General features: G+C 39.7%; 1 long non-coding RNA gene across 1 annotated transcript in view; it reads right to left on the minus strand.

Moving 5' to 3' along the window:
• Positions 1-3,894: 3,894 nt before the first annotated feature.
• Positions 3,895-23,167, minus strand: part of LOC129190900 (uncharacterized) — a 65,282-nt gene continuing 46,009 nt past the window's right edge. Inside the window, exons 3-4 of the long non-coding RNA XR_008573105.1 lie at positions 4,953-5,012; positions 3,895-4,866 (exon numbers count right to left, since the gene is read on the minus strand). This is a non-coding gene — a long non-coding RNA (uncharacterized LOC129190900). The remainder of the gene's footprint in view (positions 4,867-4,952; positions 5,013-23,167) is intronic.

Consider the following 23,167-nt stretch of genomic DNA (forward strand, 5'->3'; position numbering starts at 1 on the left):
AAACATGATGTCACACACCGTGCTGTGTGTTTACGGAAGTAGTCGGGCACATTTGTGGCAATTTCAAGGATTTTGTGCATGTAGAGTCCCCATTTTCTGAACAAAATTTGCATAGGAGATTATGAAGGAAGAGGGCAAGAATTTTGACTGTGGCAGTTTGTGGTGGCAGCGTGTGGGTGAATGTCGGAGCCAGGAGTGGTGGGACACTGATGTGCATTATCAGTTCTGAAACATTTTCGCCACTTGCTTTTTTGACCACCATTTCTTTGTGCCTGTTGGTGACAAATTGTGATGTTTGTCACCTTTTGATGCTGTATAGGTGGGATATATGAGGCCGAACGTTCAGACTGCAGTGGCATTGGATACATATCAAATTTATTTCTACACATGTAATAGGTGTGAGTTGCATTTGAAAAAATTGGAATTGTACTGTTCACACCGACATGAAAAAAATCACATACTGGTCACATATGAGCAAAAAAATCTGAATTGACCTGTAGTGTGCATGTAGTCTTAGTCGCATCAGTCAAAAAATGTGCCCACGAAGTGATGCACATGCAGTACGACGTAGTAAGTAGTAAGTAAACATTGCCTCAATTTGTGCTCTCCTTCGCATGCTTGCATCAATTTCAGTTTGTCCAAGGGGAGTTTAAGATTAAGAAGAAAGAAATAGATACCTCACGGACCCAGTTATTATTTTTTAATCAACTGAAACCATTTATGTTCTTACATTTTATGTGTATATGAAGTACATGTAGCCCATTCTTCTCCGGGAAAAGTTCTGTTACTTTGTTGTAAAAGTCAGATTTCCTCCTGGTGAGTTTGGGTATATAATTCTCCATCTTGGCAGTCAAATTCATCCACTCATTCAACAGAGCATAAAAATATATTGAATGCATTTGATTTCCAGCTAGCTCGTGCTATTCCTCACCCACCTCTCCTGACTGCACGTCACTGACCTTTATCACACGGCAAAACACAGCTTTCAGTGACGTATAGGTCAGATATGTGAGCTCATCATTCAGACTGCAGTAGCTTGGATACATATCGGATTTATATGTACATACGCAAAATGGTAGGCGGGGCACTCAGCTGAGAAGCCACGGTGGCTTCACCATAGCATTCTTCCTTGTATTTGATCAGGAAATTCAGTAATTTTTACTTAAGAAAACGTTTTAAATGATTGGAATCATACAGAAAATAAATTTATAATACAGTTCAATAGGCAAATAATATTTATTTTAGGTTATTATTTGTGCCGCACAGTCAGGCCATCTGGGTTTGAATCTCCGTTGGGGATCTCTGTGTGGAGTTTGCATGTTCTGCCCGTGCATGTCTGGGTTTTCTCCTCACACATTTCAAAAACATGCATGTTAGGTTAGTTGGCGACTCTAAATTGTCCATAGGTATGAATGTGAGTGTGAATGGTTGTTTGTCTATATGTGCCCTGCAATTGACTGGCGACCAGTCCAGGGTGTACCCCGCCTCTCCCCCGAAGTTAGCTGGGATAGGCTCCAGCATACCCCCGCGATGAGCGGCATAGAAAATGAATGTTTTTTTTTATTAATTTGTGTGTTTTTCATCATGAGGGGAGAGAAGTCAGGTAGCCTCACCTGACCACACGTCACTGACATTTGTCCAAGTCTCAGGATCGCCCCATGTCTTGACGGACAGACATTCGGCTCCTCCAGCTCAGCGTTGGTGACATTTTTTTTTGGGTCAACCACTTGACTATTTTGTTCCATAATCTTTTAAAATGTTTAAAATGACTGTGTCTTACTGCGTCCAACCACAGCAGCAAGGGCGCGCTGCCGGAGGCCTTGTTTATGCAGCTCAACAATTCGACTGTGTTCAAACAGAGAAAGCTTTTTTGTCTTTGCCATCAAGAGATCATGACACCATGAATACCTAACAGAAAATAACATTGAGTCAACACTTTTTCCAAGATTTTGGCTTTTAAAGGCTGTGGTCTTAAACTTTGGATAAGCTCATAAAACAGGTTATTTCACTCTAATGGTTGTTTGCAATAAATTTCTTAGACCAAATTGTTTTGTCTCACTCCCATTTCTTATTTGTACATTTTGAAGTTCTACTGAAAACCTCCTTAAGATCCAACAATGAAAAATGTAAATTCTTGCAATTTTTCAAAGTGTCTTAAAATTTTGATCAGGAGTTTATAATGTCTAAATATGCAGTTGCACCTCAAAGGCTGAACGTGGAATATCGGTCATGATTTATTTGACATGCAGCTCTAAGGAGGTTTCCGCGTGTTGGTTTGCTCATAACCGTCATTGAAATGCACTTGCTTTCCTTCACCCCTGCAGTGCGAGTGTGTGTACTGACAGAAGGAACAACAGACGCTCCTCATTCACTCAATGGCTGTACAGCACGGAGGGACCCATCCATATTTAATACATCGCCATTCATAATTAACGGACCCAATCTCGGTGCTGTACTATAGTGAGGGACATCGCTCTCATTTTTGCTCTCTCACTCGCTCGCTGTCAATTCAGGTCGCTTTCATATTAGTTGTATGATTGCCCAGAGACAAGCTCACACACTAATGCTGCTGCTGCTGCGTGTCAGTTTGCTCATTTGTATGCTCTGTCTTTTAATAGCAGCACCATTCAATCAAGAAACACTTTTTTTTTTTTTTTTTTTTAGATGAGTGACTTTAACATCCTATGTTAATAAAATGGTATTTTTCATTATATATACTTCCTGATTCCGGGGTCAGTCCGATATTCCATGTGGATGCTTGTAGAAATGCTTCATTGCCCTCCAGGTCATTTAGATGTAAGTTTGACAGGACTGGAGGGATCGAGGGAGGTGTCAAAGTCATAACACACGAGCTCAATGTATGATATGTTCATCACCATTAATCAGGGTGCTAATTAACTGGTTAAATTATCATTTTAAGTACTACATCTATTGAAATTTTCCAAGCATATCAAATTGGAAAGTGTGTTGCCCTCCCTCCCTCCTCATTTTCCTCAATCAAGTGATATGCAGCCATTATTATCTTGCACAGTTTTTAATTTGTGCCCCCACACCTTTAATCCCCATCATTACGGTCTAGGAATATAGCAAATATCCTATTATGACAAGCACTCCTCCAGCTTCCGCCCTCACGTCATTTTCTACTCATATCCTTTCCAGCCCACTCTGCTCCTATGGGATTTGGGTAGTAATTACGGTGGATATGGGACACACTTCCACATCCCTCTGGCCAAGGATACGGTTACAGAGTGGTCAGCATTAGATTGTATACTACGGCGTGCGCCTATTACTAACAATTAACTGACTGTGTAAAAACATCTAAAACTCAAACACAGGCATTCAGTTTTGTCTTCATTTATAAAGCAGGGCATATATTTCAGGTGCTTTCAGTGCACTGTTTACAATTGTGTATGTTCATTAGTAATATCTAGCAAACATGCGTAAGCCTACTCTATTGATCAGTACTATGGAATAACTAAAGCAAATAAAAACCTGAGCTAAGATCGGTCGAGGGAAAAGGTCAACGAGTCACTGACATGACATGATTTTTCAACTTTACTTAATGTAATTATGCTGTACATTGTTAAATTCGTAATAATTACATTTTTATATGTGGCGGGCGCTATTTTGGTCTGAAATCCTTAGAAAGGGGGCGTTTCCCAAGTGACGTCAGCAAAGGAGCAGCTCTCAGCTAACGCCGAGCAAACAAACCCTTCACGAGGCAGCAACTGATAATGCAGTGCAAATGCAAATAATACAAGAAGCATGCACATAAAGTATAAAACAAATGGAAAAAAGTGTGAAACTCAAAACACCAATCCCCTCACATACACAGTGTACACACGATCCAGTGCTATCGTCTGACATTCAAATGAGGAGCTTCAAAGGGTTCAGCTCAAAATACTCCTGTTTCTGATACCTTAAACAACTCTCCTGAGCATTGAAATGCTGAGTACATACACTCACATATTTATGCATGCATGCACACTTGCTTGAACACTTCACACCTCAGCAAAAACACACTGATTGGTCCCAGTGCAGAGATACTGAAACAGAGACTTTTTTTCTTCCTTAGAGATTGTGCATAATGGCACATTTATTATATTTTTCCCAGTGTGCATTTGTTGTAACCCTCATTTTGACAGTGCAGGTGTCTTCGAAAAAGACATACTGTATAATCCTGCTAGTTCACTTCTGCCAAGCATCATCACCATCCCTCCTGATTCAAGCTATAAAAAGCATTTGGCATCATCAATTTATGAGTGAAAGACTGACATTTCAGAGTTTCGCAATGGGTGACAATATGTAGCCTCACTTCAATTTCACACATCCTTTGCCCTAGAGCAAAGCCATCGGTGTTGAAGCCAGATGCTGATACCTCACTGGCTGCACTCACTCACCTTCTTTGATTTCACACAATACCACACACAGTGCAACTCAGAGACTTACCTTTAAACACATCTGAAAGGCAAGGAGATGAGGTTGGTCCCCGGAAAAGAGGATTAAAGTACCTACTGGGCCTATGCTGGCGCATTCACCTAGCACAGAAACACATATACAGTACCTACCTGTACAAGCACCACTGAGAGAAAAGAAATCTCACTCCTGTTATTCGATGTTTATGCCACATTGCGTAGCTCCTATGCTGCAGGGCCTCCGGATGGCTGCCAGCAAGCAAGCTAGCGAGCTAACCAGTCAGCCTCAAATGTATTTCTTCTAAACTTAAGAAGCCAAAAAACATACCGATTCCACACGGAATGGGAGGAGAACTTTTTTTTCACTCTCATCATGGTGGACATGCCAAGGCTGACTTCATGACTGACTTGATGACTCGTGATCGAAGTCAGCTGATCTGGAGTCATTTGTCTAAATGAAAGGATATGCATCATTAATAATTACGGTGAACGTGATTTGTGACATTTTGTACAACATTTCAGATGAGAAATACATACCATTCCTCGCTTGCTCTGATGGCACAGTGTGGCGGGGGCCGGAGTTACACACTGGCATTCCTGGAGACATACACACAAAAATAACAAAGTAAGGCAAATAAGAAGCATAAAAACGAACAGCATACAGCAAGTGTACCGAGCTCCATATAAAGCCATAGAATAAATGATTAGACCACCCTTGTTTCTTCAGTTTATTGATCCATTGTAATGCCTGGTACAACTAAAAGTACATTTGTTTGGACAAATATAACGACAACAAATATAGCTCATAAGAGTTTAACTTAAGACCTGATATCTAGCAACTTCCATGGTTTTCTTGCTAAAAATCACTTAAGTTCTTACATGAATAGCTATAGAATTGCACTGCCACAAAATGTAACTCTTATGAGCTATTTTTGTTGTCATTGTTAAATTTGTCCAAACAAAGGTACCTTTAATTGTATCAGGCATTAAAATGAACAAGAAACTGAAGAAACAAGGGTGGTCTAATCATTTTTTCCATGACTGCAGTTACTTTCCTACTTTTAGATAAAGGATCATTAAATAATAGCTCCCCACCTAAGGTGCGAATGATCACTGTAATTCAAATAATAACCCATTTAGACCCGAGGCCGATTCTGAAAACACTTTCTAAATCCTGCCCTAAGTTTACTTTTTACTCTGGAGTCCAGACTGCAAATAAATTGTGCATGTGCAAAGCTGCTACTGTTCCTGTCCTGCTTTAGAGAGCAAGATAAAATCACTGGGTAATTCAGTGACATAAACTGGATGATGTAGTGATTTATTTTAGTGTGGAAAAACTCACCTTAAATTAAATTTAAAAGGTATAGTTCGGATTTTTTGACATGAAGTTGTATGACATCCAGCAACAGCGACTTACCCCCGACTTACTCCTAAATCCAGTTCTGGTCGGATTTTGGTGAGGAAGAACTAGGATTCGCTTAGTTGCTTGGGACATAAGAGTTTGCCTTCTCAAAACAATATACAATATACAATATTCATTCAAAAGAGTGATACATTTTAATCACAAAAATGCCTTCTCCAAAAAAATCTGACCTCACAAAACACTCAGCGTTATATTTGTCTCTCGCTGTGTCCCTCCGCATTGTCACCTTTGTGATGACAGAAATTCAAACACAACTTATTTTTCCACATAATTCCAATTAAACTTTATTTTCTTGTTGGCAGATTTAAAAGTTAATGTACTGTATTTGTAATTTTTTTTTTTAAGTCTTGCAAGAACTGCAAAACAGGTTTTAGTTATAATGGAGTATTTGGCTCATTGATGACATGGGACTTTCTGCTGTTAGTTGTTGGGGGCTAACTCACTGTTACTAGCAGCAGTGATGAACACTTACTTTGGTTGAAAACTTTCTGACATCCATTTGAGTTTTCTGATGTCGTTCTAGAAGATTTTCTGTGGTAATTGTAACACCTAATTGTAATAGCCTCACCACCATGAACCTCACCGCATGTCCCTGTCTCACAGACGTCAGCAAACACCATCTTTGCATCTGGAGTGGGAGGGGGTATTTAGGCTGAATATGGCAGACACTGCAATTGATCACGTGCGCAGCATGCATGTGCTAAGTGCGCCGTCCGTAGAGTAAGTGACCATGGGAAATATTTAAAAGGTTCATGGAGTTAGTGCGTCGTGTGATCATTGGTTGTAGAGGGCACGCGCGTCACCCGTACCAGGGATTAATCCGTGCCCGACGCAACCCGAACGTACCAAAAGTACTACGGTGTGTCTCCGTGCTCCCTAATCCAGACTGAGGCGGCACTCACAATTTACGGATCCCCAAGTATTGCTCACGTTTTTGCAAGTAGACAGCATGTACTTGCAACTAAAGCAGATTTGTTGTCTTAATTTTTAAAACAAGATGAGTCATCTTTTACAAATAACACAGCAGCTTAAGAACTATAACATGTCAGGGAAAGCTTATTTCAGATGACATATGACTGCAAACAAGATGTTTTCAAGTTTTGTGGAAAAAAAGAGAGAATTCCTGAAACAAAGACAGAACTTGAGCAGTTTATTATGCCTTTGCAAAGGGGTCAAACGACATACAGAGCTCATGGCGGTCTGCGACGTCTGGTCAGGAGTGGCTTTCCGAGTCCAACCCTTATACTTCAGCGCATGCAAATGAATTACATCATAAAATAAATAAATAAATCACTCCAAGGTGCCGTTCATCTGGGGAGAGAGCTTACATCAAAGAATGATACTTCCTCTGTGCCTTAGGTGTCAACTATGTTTCCTGGACCCTCTAACCCCTAATAGCTTTTATTAGGGCAGCATCTGAGAGATAGCATGATCAAATGATGGTACCCTGGTTGACCTCTGACAATGTTTGTCACACCCATGCTACAGGCATCCTCCTGCTAAGCCGCCAAGAAAGTTGAATGGAATGCAAGATGTGCTCAGATACAAGAATTGAGGGCCTGTCCACACGGGAGCGTTCTTGGGATTTTTTTTTTTTTTTTTTGGCGAGTGAAAAAAAAGTCGCGTCCACACCGTGCTGGATTACTCAATAGTTGCATCCAGACGGGAACGGATAATTGAGTAAAAACGATATAATACACAAGGCACACCTACGTGTGGCGCTGTGAAGTGACACACCAAACCATAGAAGAAAGAGCACGTGTGCATAAGTCCATCATCCTCCGCTTTCTAAGGCTCGTCTGGACTTACGACAAAGTGGAAATACATGTGCATCATACCCACATTTCCATGTGGATAGCCCCTTAAACCCTGCACAAAGCTATAAGTTATACCTGAAAACTATACATTTTCCCACCACACAAGTCAGGATTTTCAAGATCTATTGTCTAAAAAAAATATGTCTTAATGTCCCACTGAAAAATTATTCAGTGGCGGGGGGTGTTGTCTATATATGTATATATATACTGTATATATCCTACATGTAGATGTCAATAAATCCTGAGCAGCAGTATGAAAGACACATTTTCCTTCTTTATTTGACTTTTTTTCCTTCCTTAGTGTTACCAGTAATAATTATATTATATGGATAATTGTGTAGATACTTCCAGTTAATTATATTACATGGATAATTAACGAAGTATTTACACAATGCAATATGTATTTTAGTAATGCCATTGTTAATACATTTGATCAACAATAGCCTAAATCATCATCACTTACTTAAATTCAACAATGAATTTATTAATTAAACTAATCAGCCAGAGAAACACATTAGCATTAAGCTATATTGCATTAATATACACTTTGTGAGTCTTGTCCACTGTCCTACAACAACCAGTGTTATAAATCTACAACATTTTTTTGACACATACCTCTCTTTGTTTTTGGAGAACTTGAAGAATGACAATCGGGTCTTTCGGACCGTCTATTAAAACAATTAATGGCTGGGCAGTGTGCCGAGGACATGTTTACAACAGTGTTTCTGGATTCTGCTCACCATCTTGGCGGCCAAACCCAGGGGCAAGGCATGCTACGGAAGTGGATGTCGAGTTGACGGTCCTGTTCAAGTCTAGTGTCCTTAATCAGAACAAAGTGGATTGCATTCACAATTTCTAGCTATTTTTGTTGGAGCTGCAGTTGGACCCGATGCAACAGGATTGCAGCAGTAAGAGTTGAACAGAAATTCCTTAATCTGCACAAATGAACTAACCTGAGGTGATGCAGGCTCATTCTGAAACATCTACCGGTACATCAAATGAGCCTGATGTGAATACACCCTTCAAGCTATTCAACTTAGGAATGCAAGGCAAGATCCACAAAATCATTACAGTGGCGAAACACAGAAGTAATTACACACTGAGTTACCTCATCTCTCTGTTGTAAATGCAAAAAGATGTTGTTGATTTGTTAAACCGCTAACATAAACATGAATTACTGGTGTATAATACTGCAATTTATTTCAGAAGCATCTCTTGATTCAGTGATTCCAATGTTTTTCCTGACATAAATGTCTGACTTTCCAAGGTTGTCACTTGAAATAGTCTCATGGTCCAAAAAGAGATGATTTCACTAACTCCGCTGGAAATTAAAATGTCCAAAAACAACTTTAGACTTTCAACCAGTATTGCCAGGCGGGAAATGATGAAATGAAACAATGCTGGATTTTGAGGGAAATGATGCTATATACAATAAATAATACATACAGTAATAAAAATAAAAAACAAGCATGACAGAGCAATCAGTGTAATGATCAAGACTCTTCTGCCTTGTATTTAGCAAACATCAACTGCTTGTATTGTTTTTTTTAATTTGCTCATCTCGGTACATTGTTTGAGTTCCTTACTCAATCCATTCCATAATTTAATTCCACATACTGAAATGCTGTGGGTTTTCAGCATTGTTCTCGCATGTAAGTGTTTTAAGTTTCATTTTACCCTGAGATCATATTTCTACTCTCTGGTAGAGAAATACTGTATGACGTTTTTGGGTAACAAATTCTCATTAACTTTATGCATTATTTTAGCATAAATATTAAAAGTGTACAAATGATCTATTCTTTGTATCTCGTCTGTGCATTTCAAATTGTGTTAACATTTTTGGGTGTCCGGAACCGATACAATCAATTTACATTTTTTCTTATTGGAAAACTTTATTGTGTTAGCTTACATTTCAGTTTGAGTCTGACACTAACCAAGGTTCCACTGTGTAAAATGTGGGTACCTCTGCTGTATAGGGATCTACTGTTAAAACAGTGAGTTGGAAAGGTCTAATAGAGAGTTCAGTGACTTTGGCCTGTATTTCAAAAATTGAAAGCTCTAACAATAGCTATGTGAGTTGTGACTCAAAGCTGAACTAATGTGTATACTGTAGTAAAGTAAAAGTAAGTAAATAGGCAAATACACTTTAGAATGATGCAACTCGTTACACACAGATCAATACATTCAATTGTCACTATTTGTGATGTGTTTCCACTAAGCTAAAGGAACTAAAGTAAATCTCATGAAGAGATGTCAAGAGCTATGGATGATGTGGATTGAGACCTCTGAGGCATTTTGGACTGAGTAGTCTGAAAGTAGAACTATGCAGCACTACGATTCGAAAGGCAGCAGGTGTCATGATCTACCCAAGAGATAAAAAGAAGTTCATGGGTTCAAGATTGAAAAATATTTGTCAAAATTGTGCAAGGTTGAAACAGCCATGCGGATCTCAAGAAGCAGAGCAGCAAACCATTGAAGAGGAATTACAAGTGATTTCACCATTTCTAGGTCATTCATTGAATACCTTTTAAAAAAAAAAGGATGATGGTGAATAACACCTGCAAGAAATAAACCAAATTACAAGACCAATCATCATAAGGAGAAATCACACACATACTGTACATGCATGCACACAGGACATCATTGACGCACAATATAAATCTTTGAGCTGTACATGTACAGGTGTATGTGTGGCATGGCCTTGCCTCCTCTTCGCTGTCCTGTTCATGCCACGCAGAACACGCTTAAGCTATTTATACCACCTTCATGTTGACACATACTCACACATGCAATATACTGTATGCATGGTTAACTATAAAGAGATCCTGATATAAATATAAAGTGACTATGCAAGAAAGCAATTTTATATTGTATGAGTGAACACTGTAACTGCATTGGTACAGTTAAATTAGATGATCAATGTAGCCCAAACAATGTACAAATATGTCATATGATGTTGTATGTCCAACTGGACAACCTCAGCGGCATTTAACCGTAGAGGTTTCACTGCATAAGTATCATCTAATTCTTCAAGTGTTATTTTGGCTGTGGTGTTTTTTGATTTCCTCTGTCTGCATGTTGATCTCTCCACATTTCCTCTTGGAGACGCTCGCAATGAATTATGTATGAACTGGCCTATGCTCAAGTCTGTGGGGAGGAATTGTTCACACATGCATCCACATCCTCGTTCATGAGTTTTGACCCAAATTGTGATAATATCGTTATCTAGTCTGACCTCTTACATTTGTGGACTGAAGACAAAAAGATGCTTTCAAACACTGTTTTGTGAGGACACACACATTTCCTTTACATGTAGTAAGTCATCCTCGTCCGACTAGTCAGAGTGAAGGGGGCAGTAAGGGAGTAATCATCGTCAGCAAAATAGAAACTACTGACTCAGCGGTTTATGGTTTGTTTTTCCTTGGCCGCAGTAGTAGTGTGATTGACAGGAGGGCTTGTGATGGACCCAACAGGTCATGCATTAAAAAAAAAACAAAAAAAAAAAGTAATGCTGCACAGAGAAGAGATGCGTGTGCACTGTAAATAAGGGAGAAAACAAACACAGATAAAAGCACATTCCGCAAAAGACTTGTGTGTTATACAGGGTCAGGCAAAATGATCTGACACATTTGTAGGTTAAATAAAAGGCAAATAAAGTAAAGAAACACAAAAAGTGTTTTTATTTTCTTAAAGTACATATAATGCCATTGTTTTTCGTTTCTTTTTCAGTTGCTGCCATGAATTGGACTGGTGAGTATCGCGCGTTCATTGTGGAAACGTTTATCAAAACAAACAAATCTGTAACTGCAACACGAGCGTTCTGGTTGCACTTCAATCTTGGTAGACATGATCCCGTACCAGCTCCAAACACGACCTTGTTATGGGTTACCAACTTCAAAGCTACTGGATCTGCATTGAGTGTGTGGACAATAATGGATCCCATTTGACTGATTTAATTTTGAAAACATAATGAAACAGAATGGCATTATATGTACTTTTCTAAAATAAAAACACTTTGTTTCTTTACTTTATTTTCCTTTTATTTAAGCTACAAATGTGTCAGATCATTTTGCCTGACCCTGTATAACAATCTCCAAAATGTGCTAAAATGTATCACCACCGTATATAAAATGAAAGTGTTAACTTTTATTTATTTATTTTTTTTACACCAGAAATGGTACAAATACAAATGGAAACTTCCCATTACCGGAAGTGCTGAATGACATCCTACCTCCTGCTAACAAGTAACTCATTAACATATTTTATACTGAAGGTGATTATGTCAGATTTATTTCACTTGTCTGGAGCTGCACACCATGTCTTTCACAGCTCCTGCATATTTAAGTTTAGCTGAAGTACATTTCGTCTCATTTAGAGTCATGTAATTGCCCTCAAAGTTAAAATATTCATCAGACTCGGTACAGTTTTAGCTATGAGCAATGCAAAAGCCTCCTGCCATTCCTTGAAATAGTACATCTTTAATGGCTTGAATACACTCTTACTGACACTTAGAGTTTTTTCATGTTTTTGGTCAAACTGCCACCTCATGTTGCAAAATTGTCCATGGTCCATCTATATTATAAAATACAATGAGTTTAAATTGTTGACATGGTCAAATGTTTTTGGGGAATGGAATTCTTGCCAAATCATCTGCAATAAAACACAATTACTTATAAGTACAGAGCAGTGTTTAGCAGAGACTGCCATCATTATTTGAGTGTTGAAAGAATGGATTGTTCCGATAATGGTCTAAACCTAACTGAACACCAGTTGGAAGACTCGTGCTAGCCATTCATGCTAGCATGACCAACACAACCACATCAATTTACTTGTGACAACTCCTGATTGAGAAATGACATGCCATCCGAGAGTACTGTCTGACCAGGATGGTGAGACTCCTGACTGTTTCTTAAAATAATACTTTGTAAAATTGCCTTTTCTTCCTTGTTACTGACTCATGGATTATATCCACCAAAGAACATCGTCACTCAATTTAACAACAGAATCACTCCTGATCAAAATTTTTAGACCAGTTGAAAAATTGCACTATTGCATTTTGCACTGTTGGATCTTGAGGAGGTTCTAAGTCCATCCATTTTCTTCCGCTTACCGGGTCAGGGTAGATGTTGCAGCAGTCTCAGTAGGGAAGTCCAGACTTCCGGGTCCCCAGCTACCTCTTCGAGTTCCAACAAGAGGACGCCAGGCGTTCCCATGCCAGCTGTGAGACATAATCCCTCCAGTGTGTCCTAGGTCTGTCCCAGGGCATTCTCCCGAAAGGGCATGCCCGGAACACCTCACCAGGGAGGCGTCCGAGAGGCATCCGGACTCGATACCGAGCCACCTCAACTGGCCCCTCTTTAAAAAATTAAATGAACTGATTTGATAAGGATGAGGTGTAGGATTAAATAAGCTTTGCCTCTTCCTACTCCTTTTTGGACCTGTGGAACTGTGAACTGTACTGTGTAATTTACTCAAGTGTAACTTGTATACATGTTCAAAATGAATTAAACCAGGACCATAGGTGAGGTTGGGAACGTAATGTAGATCGACTGGTGAATTGAGAGCTTTGCCTTCCGGCTCAGCTCTCTCTTCACCACCTGTGCCATTCTTGTTAATCACATCAAAAATAGTTTTGTGCATGCTTTTGATGCCAGTGTTTTTTGGAGGCTAGTGGGAATGTTGCTCCAGGTGGTGACAATGGCTTCACAGAGAGAATCCACTGTCTGGAACTGACGTCAATTTTTGTAAATTTCACCTCCCATCCATCCCCAAATGTTCTCAATTGGATTTAGATATGGGGAACATGCAGGATGCTCCAAAAGAGTAAAGTTATTCCTCAGGAAGAAGACCTTTGTCAGGCGGGCATTTTAAACTGTGGCATTGTCCTGATGAAAAACCCAGCCATTACCTCACATATGACAACGTTCGGTCATGAAGAATGACCCCTGCAACATCTCCACATAAGCATCTGCCGTTTGATGCCCCTGCACAACCTGAAGCTCCATTGTTCCATTGATGAAAAAACCAACAAAAAACCCTGATTGGAGCATCCCTAGTACATATCCTTTCTCAGTTAAACAGGGAAATAAACGGGCTTTCCAGCGACTGACATGTATTGTCAAGAAGCATTGCTACAACGCTACCAAATACAGTGGAACCTTGGTTAGCGCCATTAATCTGTTCAGGTCAGATTCATACTCTAACCCAGTGGTTCTCAATTATTTTCTGTCATGGTCCCCCAGAAGACAGAAATACTGTCAACCCCCCCCCAATTTGAAATACTATTGAGAAACTGATAATAGCTCCTTATTTATGTGTACTATATTGGGGTGAAACGGTGCACATGGATGTATTGGACCATTTTGGTTATGCATATTTGGTTCAGTCTACTTGTGTACCGTTTCGGTTATACAGTGTTTTATGCTACTTTTATCATTACATTAATTACTAGAGTTATCTAAGCGCTTCACGCGGAACTAAAGTCCTGGGCAAGTTTCCGTCCGGACGCCCTTGAGTGTCGGACACCACTGACTGAGGGGGAGGAACGCTAGTAGCTCGCAAGCGTGACAAACGGCATCATGGCAAATGCAAGCAAGAAGCCTGAGCTGGAGGACCCTCCAATCTCACTACGGTCTCCTGTTTCAGAACACCTTGGCTTCTCTGTTCAAATTACAGATGAACAAAGGCAAGTGCAAAAAAATGGAGAAGTGTAAAGCATACAAACGTATTCAAGAGTGACATTGCATGCCGAGTACGATAAATTGGTACACGTTGGCAGGTCTGCACCTAACATTTAAAGTACTTCCTGTCTCTAACGCCTCCCTGACAGTTCCAGGGCAAATGCTAACCGAGGTTCCACTGTATTTCTGAGCTTTTTGTTTCATGTGTATTATGTTATTAGCAGTTATACTGAATTCGAGTTTCATGTTAAGTATTCTATAGACCGGTGACCATACATTGAAACTGTAAATGACGGCAAAGTGGCGTGTGGGGAGCGACAGCAGCAGTTATGAAGGCACATGACAGTCACATTAATGGTGAACTATTGTAACAGCCAAAACATTAGTCAGCTTATAATGTAATGAGACAGCCTAATGCACAGTGCTTAACCTTGCCATGGGTCAAGGTCAGAAATGCCAGTATATGCCATCATACACATCAAACAAGAGAGAGGATGCAAATTATACCAATGAGCATGAGCAAATATGCTATCATATGAAGTATAATATAAAATAAACTGCCTTGTAATATACATCCATGAATCGACCACTTGTTATTACATGTGATGTCAAAAGATAAGAAAAACACAATTTTGAAGTCTGAGCTGTTCATTTATAATGTGCTCACTTTACAACATTTTTATTCAGTAGACAAATTCAATAATTTAAACCTCCATTTGCGCGTGTTTATCAGCTTCCAAGTGAGCATGTGATTAATTATAGATTGCATGAATCAATATATAGGAAATAAAAAACAAAGCATACAAGTGTATTTGTGAAAATTTGATAAATAAAAAGAAACATAAAAATGCTTTTACTCTGCAGGAAATTATAAGAAGCGACATGATTTACTGGCGAGCAAACATTTACAGGCAACAAACGCATGGGCAGACCACGTACTTCCACTTAGCTTCAATATTATAGTGCTATTAATATGCAGTATTTATGTATTCCGGCATACATTGATACTTACAAATGGAACACGTACATAGCTATGGTGCATTCTTTGCAGTAACCAGAATGTTGGATTTGAATGTTTTGGCTGATTTGCTTTAATGATGTGTATGTGTATGTATGTATGTACTTTATTTATCCCACAGCGGGGAAATTTACTTGTTACAGCAGCAAGCAAGCAAGATACGCAAGTAAAGAGTACAGTGTAAAGAATGCATAGTAACTACAACATGGTTCAGGTGGTGCAGGTGTTGTGGAGCCTGACAGCGGTCGGTATGAAGGACCTGCGGAACCTCTCCTTCTTACACCGTGGGTGTAACAGTCTGCTGCTGAAGGAGCTGCCCAGGGAAACAACAGTGTCATGTAGCGGGTGAGAGGTGTTGTCCATGATGGATGTCAGCTTAGCCAACATCCTTCTCTCCCCCACTTCCTCCACCGAGTCTAGATGATGAAGAGATTTGTTGCCATCATGCAAGGTAATTCGGAGTGTGTGGTAAATAATGTTTCAAAGTAAAATGCAATGTAAAGAAGTAAATAAATGGCATTGCCAAGAAAAACCTCAAACCAAATACACTCAACAAAAATATAAACGCAACACTTTTGTTTTTGCTCACATTCTTTATGGGATGAACTCAAAGATGTAAAACTTTTCCCACATACATAATATCACCATTTCTCTCAAATATTGTTCACAAATCTGTCTAAATCTGTGCTAGAGAGCACTTCTCCTTTGCTAAAATAATCCATCCTAATCCATTGTTTGTATTTTTGTTGAGTGTAAGTAAACTTCATTCACATTTGCAGTTATTGATGCCCAGTCAGCATAACTCCAACAATCAACTCCATAATTGAGAAACAGTTAAAAACCTGATTGTGTCACTGCTAGATGAGACAAGCACAGTAGATGCTCCCAAACAATGCACACGTCAGTCATCCATTGGGCTCCATGTGGAATGACAGCGACATATTGAGCTCGAGCTTGCTCGAGGGGCCAAAGCCAGTCATGAGTGGACATAAACACATAAAATGCACACAGACACACAGCGTCCTAGTGGTAGCAGAACACATCCGTCCCTCAGCAGGGACTTGTATGCAAATAGCCTTCAGTATCGACAGACACTGGGGGTCAGACCCCCTCCCCAAATCTCTACAGACAGGAGCAATGAGAGCTCAAGGAGATCCAAAGCATCACACTGTTTCTCTCTGTGCCCAGGAAGAATGACAGACTGGGCCTCAGCCAGATGTTGTAAACAACCTGGAAATGGTAGTCTGTGTGCTCATGCCAGTTTGTACTAACTGTGCATTTTTCACAACAGTTTTAACTAAGAACTTATAGACAACTAATTTTCAGTGTAATATACTCATTTGAATATTCTTAAGTAATGTATAAAAGAGAATGTGCTAAAAAACAACAACAAAAAAACAGATTTAGGACGCCGCGTTTTTGACTTGACTGCATCTTGGAGTACGCCTCTGTCCTTGTCCAAATTTAACTGCTGTACATCATCGGATCCACCAAACTACTGTTAAGACCTTGGTTTGGCTTTAAGAGACCCACATGAATTATAAACCATCCGAAGAGGACAAGGTAAGGTTTTCCATCAAGGGAGGGTGACATGAGGTAAAGTGATTTGAGCCATCATCCAACAATAAAAGTAAAGTGGTTATGATGTCTCAAGAGACAAAAATGGCAATAACGGTACCTTTATATATTTTCAAGCTCTGGCTTCTTCTGATCCCAGCTGCATATTTTGTGGCTTTTTTGATATGTGTACATTTTGTGGAGGAGTGGGTGTTTTTACTGGCCCAAGGCATTACCATCAACCATCAAGAGCAGCTGCATAGTCAGTGCTTCCAGGATGTTAGGTGCCAATGCAAAATATGTACATTAACAAGCATAAATGCATTTATATCAGTGATGGGAATTTCGGCTCTTTTGAAGGAGACGTTTTTTTTTTTGACTCGGCCCCCTAATAAGAGTTGCTGTTTTGGCTCCCAAATGGCTCCTCAGATTTATTTATTGCTGAAATTGATTTACATAGTAGCAAAATATATGTTCAATTAATTTGTAATATAAAAATATAATTATATCAAAGGTTTATTATTTATATGGTTTTAGTTACATGCTTAGCATGGAACAAAGTAATACAAAACAGCAAACAATAAAATCTCTATTATCTCCATGAAACAAAAAGGTCCATTCTGATTGTGTTTACAGACGCCCCTCGCTACATCGCAATTTAACATCGCACCCGCACTCTCTCGTGGTTTTTCACAAAGTAATTCAATAATAAATGATCACTGTCCCGTGGTTGAATACGGTCTATTATTAGTAAAAAATATATACATATTTATATAACATTTTCATATAAATATGTCATATAACATTTTCTAGCAGAGAAATGGCCAAATGAACTAACTAAATGAACTAAAATACAAACACAAGGCACAAGAAGCCTTGCAAATGAATGAAGAAGTGAATGTAGTACTTTACTTTAGTCACAGGGTGTCTGTGTTCGGTGAGATGTGCTCACCTGTAAATGCATTTATTGCAGGTTTAAATGATCTCACAACAGGCACAATAACAATAACACAATAATCATAATAATAACATTGACAGCTGTTGGGGCCATAACCCACGACAAGCTAAAACTCAACTCTGAATCTCTGACATCGCTTCCTGTCCTCCACACATCTGTTCACCCACCACTAAGGTGCGCTAGGGAACACATTTAGTGGGACACACACGAGCAGGAATTGTATTTATATCTTACATGGCTTATTTATCACTATTTACCACTTATTTATCCACTATATTGGGTAATACAATACGTGTGTAAAGTGTAAAGCCATTTAAAGCCATTTAAAGCCACCATTACATTACACTAAAAATGCCAGCTCACTGTTTTTGTTTTAGCTACTCGTCTTTGTCTATTTACATCATGGTTGTGCAGCTGACCTTGGATATTTATAATTAAAAAAAAATATGTATATAAAAATAAAAACATTATACATATATTTAAAGACAAATATTTCAGTTTGAATAGTTATAAGTATCAACATTTTAACTTTTTATAGTTACATTATGTCTGTTCGCTCTATTTTGCCACTTTTGCAGGGTTTTTGTTCATTTCATTTCGGCAATGAGCCTCATTCCACACCTGCCTCCTGCGTCACACTTTGGACACCCATGTGTGTTTCGCTAGAAAGGCGGGGTGTTACCAGGCGATGGAGGAGTGTGTCGAAGCTCTGCCTTTTTGGCTCTGTTGCTGGTCAGGGGTTGGGTTGCATTGTGGAGGGGTTCATGCAACTTTCAAAACTTCATGGTACGGTGAGATTTCGACACACCCTGAGGTGGCATTCCACTCCAGCTCGCCTGCACAGCGGATACTTCACCTTTGTTAACCGCTTGTATTTCATGACCAAATAAATGCATCACGCAAGAAACACTTCCTGTCTTTCACTTTAATACGCACCTCTACTCGCTCAGTGTAGCGACCATGTCGCTAAATTGTCGACACAGATCTCTTCTACATATGGGGTATTTTATGAAGCAGAGTTATGGTCGCCACAGTACCATTATTAATGAAGCAAGACACCCACGTAACCCATTTACCTACGAATACATAGTCATCGATAAGCCTGACTTGAATTTCTTCAACTAACTTGGAGCATTAGTAACTAACTTCCACTGAGTTATCACCGGATTTTGTAAAGTTGCCGCTCAGCCAAAAGCAACAAGAGTACATTGAATCACTTGGTGATTTAGAGTGCAGACTAGTCCAAACATCTGTGTTTTCATCTGACAAATCTTAAGTAACTTTGCTCAAAGGTAGAATTACTACAGCTTTTGCTTTGAGGCTGCTGTTCAACTCCAATGGAAAAAAAAACAGCCACACGTGACTTGCTGACGCTGACACCAGGTAGGTTGGATTGCAAGGTTAATAGTGTGCATAAAGCACTTGTTCGGTTCCAATAATGCCTCGCACACTGCCAGCAGCTCACTTCAGAGACCCGTTTCATTCGTGACCATCACATGACTAATTTATGTTGCATTTGTTGCCTCTATTTTTTTGTGGCTTTGCACACAAACATTTTCATAAACCCTCAGTAGGAAGTGGCACATTGACAAGCCCACACAAATGAAAACAAAACCTCCTTATTGGACGTACTTTAAAAACGGATCTATTGAAGTTTGGTGGAAACCAACCTTTCAATTGGTTTGTACTTTCAAAGTCTGTTCAGTGGATAACTTCTAAAAATGTCTGAGGGACTCCTTTCACAGCCCATGATGACTGCTTGGGGACACGCATAGAGAATAAATGACTCAATGCAGCTTTAATGTTTGGCCAGATCCTGTGTGACTGTCCAGATAGTCCCACTGACACATTATGTCCACATAAAACACAAAGTCTAAGAAACTGTCACTGCTGAAGCTCCAGCCACTAACAGCAAGCATATGTTGTTAATAGCTTGAATTTCTTATAGCATGTTAATTTTCCATTCTATTTGAAATTGTGAAATGGAAATTCCATGGTTGTAATTGTTACATTACTGAGGTACAGTGATGATAACATGAATCGTGGATTACGTTTGGTCTTTTCTTGATTGGAGAAAACACCTGGATACACCATTGCATCCGACGATTTGCATTGCGCTTGGTGATGTATGGCTTGGATGCAGCTGCTCGGCCATGGAAACCCATTCCATGAAGCTCTCTGCACACTGTTCTTGAGCTAATCTGAAGGTTGATGACGTCTTTGTACTATGCGCCTCAGCATCCGGTGAGCAGCCGAGTTTACGTGGCCTCCAACTTGTGGCTGAGTTGCTGTCATTCCCAAACACGTCCACCTTCTTATAATACAGCTGACATTTGGCTGTGAAATATTTAGGAGCGAGGAAATTTCATGACTGGCTTTGTTGCACGGGAGGCATCCTATCACAGTTCCACGCTGGAATTCACTGAGCTCCTAAGAGCCACCCATTCTTTCACAAATGTTGGAAAAGCAGTCTGCATAGCTAGGTGCTTGAATTTATACACTTGTGGCCATGGAAGTGATTGGAACACATGATTCTGATTATTTGGATGGGTTAGCAAATACGTTTGGCTATATAGTGTATCTTGATATATTACAAATATATTATTAAGTTATTTGTTGACATTCTCCATGTGTACCTGTGTGTACATACCAGCGAATGGAAAACATGTGTTTGGTGTAGATAAGAGAAGAGTTATTGCTATCTCATTGTGTCCTTTCACATAACACTCATCAATCAAAAAACAGATAATTTCTAGACGGGCAGAACAAGAGAAGTGGCGAGATCAAAACCCCCTTCTCATCAATGATACACATAGATCATATGGATGACACATTTTTGACACTTTCGTAATGGTGCCAGCTTCTCTGATGTTGATGTCAACATGACATTTAACATGACGCATTCATTCCCGATTACTGTGTGTTTCATATATGATACTGTACATCCACTCAAGGCACGGCTCATGGAAGTGTCTCTACAGACATCTGTGTGCTCTCTGAGGTTGTGATCTCTGTATTTGTTTCCCTCTTGGAGTGACGTTTGTGTTATGTAAATGGACAGACAGATGCACAGCATGACAAACATGGACTAAAAAGAAAACAAAACGTGTGCCTCTACACACAGCTGTCGTCTGCTGTGACACATGCCAACTCTGCCTTGCACCGTCACTTTGACTTTGTTAAGCATGAAGTATGGCAACCTCAAAGGGTCAAAAAGTGACCAATTTAGTAAAAGTTAAACATTTGATGAGTTACTGATTTATTAGTAAGTGAATCATTCTGTAATGGACAGCAGAGCCAACAATGTCTAACACAGTGTAATGTTTACTTCCGTATATAGCCTACATTGTAGAGGGAAACAAGCCAATGCATGACTGCTGTATGCCACAAAGTGCTGGCATCTATCTGCAGTATGGCATCTCTATAACAATGACTATCTACAGAGTTGCATCACTACCCTCATTCCCATCGGACATGACTTCTGTCAAAATGTGTTTTCGTCAAAAGATGGCGGCCCTGTAGGAGAGCACTGAAATATTACTGCGTTTGGAAAGCAAAGATTTATTTTGTACTTGGCAAGCTACATGTCAATTCTTGTAACACTTGTTTAGCAGATTTAAGTCAGCTGAGATATTTGTGCGAATTCCAGCCTGTGCTCTTGTCAAATACATCTCAGTGGCCAGGAAGTGGGCTGCTTGAGCCAGCCACACACCTGAGTTCTACAGTAGGCAGCCAGTAGACTGTCGTATGGGTCTGCAACGTATACACACATCTTGTTCACATCGTAAAAACTGTTGTGGAGCGGGTTTGAAATGCAATTACATTCCTAGACAATCTGGTCTGTCAAATCAGATATTAGCACCGCAACACACACGGACGCACAACAACTATGTCATGATGGAGACCAAACTAAACACACACACACTAAACACTGCACAGTATTTATGGGCAAAAATATAAAAAATAAAAAATAAATTAAGGTACAAAATGCAAAAAAATTTCAACATAAAGATTGCACGCTAAAATATATGTTGCCTCATTACCAAAGGTCTCAGGATTCTTTACGGCAAGTGCGGAATTTGCACGGGGGATACGGGGGTCATGACCCCCGCAAAAATCTTATCCAGACAATATAACCCCCTGACTATAACCACATCATTCCAATTTAATAAAAATATGCATTATCTTGCATTAATATCTTGTTGATTTTCTTTTGTATCATTTACCAGCAAAACAGTAGCATGTTTAATCATCCGGTCATGTAACCCCCCCGATGAATACTTGGTATTACCCAACCCGCTTTCTCTACCTAATGTTCACTATTTGCTGTGTGTTTGGCATGGATGGAGACAGCAGAACCGCGGAAACATGAAAAGAGCACTAAAAGGCAGACAGACAACACATTTCCATTGTTGCTTGACACCTAAACCTAATAAAAAAAAGAAAAAATCCTGACCAAAAAGAGGTAAATACCCGTATTGTTAAGTTAGGTGATGATTTGTGACTGGAGTTGGCAAGCTAGTTTTTCGATTGCCAGTGTCCTGTGAGGTGAAGCCAGAGGGTGTCAGGGATGTACTGTGAAGGACCAACGACAGTTTTGCTGACTTTGCTCCAATTCACAGTGTTGGGTAGCTGCGTTTCTAGTTTAACTACATTTCTAGGTTGAGTAATCGGTAACGTAATGTAATGGCACAGATCAGAGAGAGAGAGAGAGAGAAAGAGAGAGAGAGAAGAAGGCACAGCAATTGAAGAAGAGAGAGAAGGAGGTGACATACTGTAGGACGTGCAGCAATTGAGCAAGAGAGAGGAGGAGGTGACGGAGGAAGTGCAGGCGATGGTGGATCAGGTGACCACAGAGAAGGAGAGAGAGCAGCGCAGGAGGCACAGATGACCAGGTAACAGACTTTAAAAAATGAAATTGTGAATGCAAACACACGCTGTCAGAACTGACTGAACTGCTATTGGGTTCATGTGGTTTCCTCACTGAGGGCCACATGGTGAGGGCAGCAGTCAGGCAAATGAGCAGGTGAGAATGCAAGGAAACTTAATTTAACTGTGAATAGTGTTATTGATATTTACAAAACACCCATTTAATAGACTGTTATTGCTAGCTAGTGCTTAAGCAAAATCGGAATTAACTACTGTGCCATTGTGGCATAAATTGTTAAGTACACAGCTGCAACAATGCCAAGTAAATCACAGTAAAAGTATGCATTTCTAATACAGGCACGCCAAATTACCTGACTCCTTTTAAAAAAGTAAATGATTCGATAAATAAACAAGCAAAGATTTTAAGGGG

Source organism: Dunckerocampus dactyliophorus, chromosome 12, assembly GCF_027744805.1.
Source record: "Dunckerocampus dactyliophorus isolate RoL2022-P2 chromosome 12, RoL_Ddac_1.1, whole genome shotgun sequence".
Lineage (NCBI taxonomy): Eukaryota > Metazoa > Chordata > Actinopteri > Syngnathiformes > Syngnathidae > Dunckerocampus > Dunckerocampus dactyliophorus.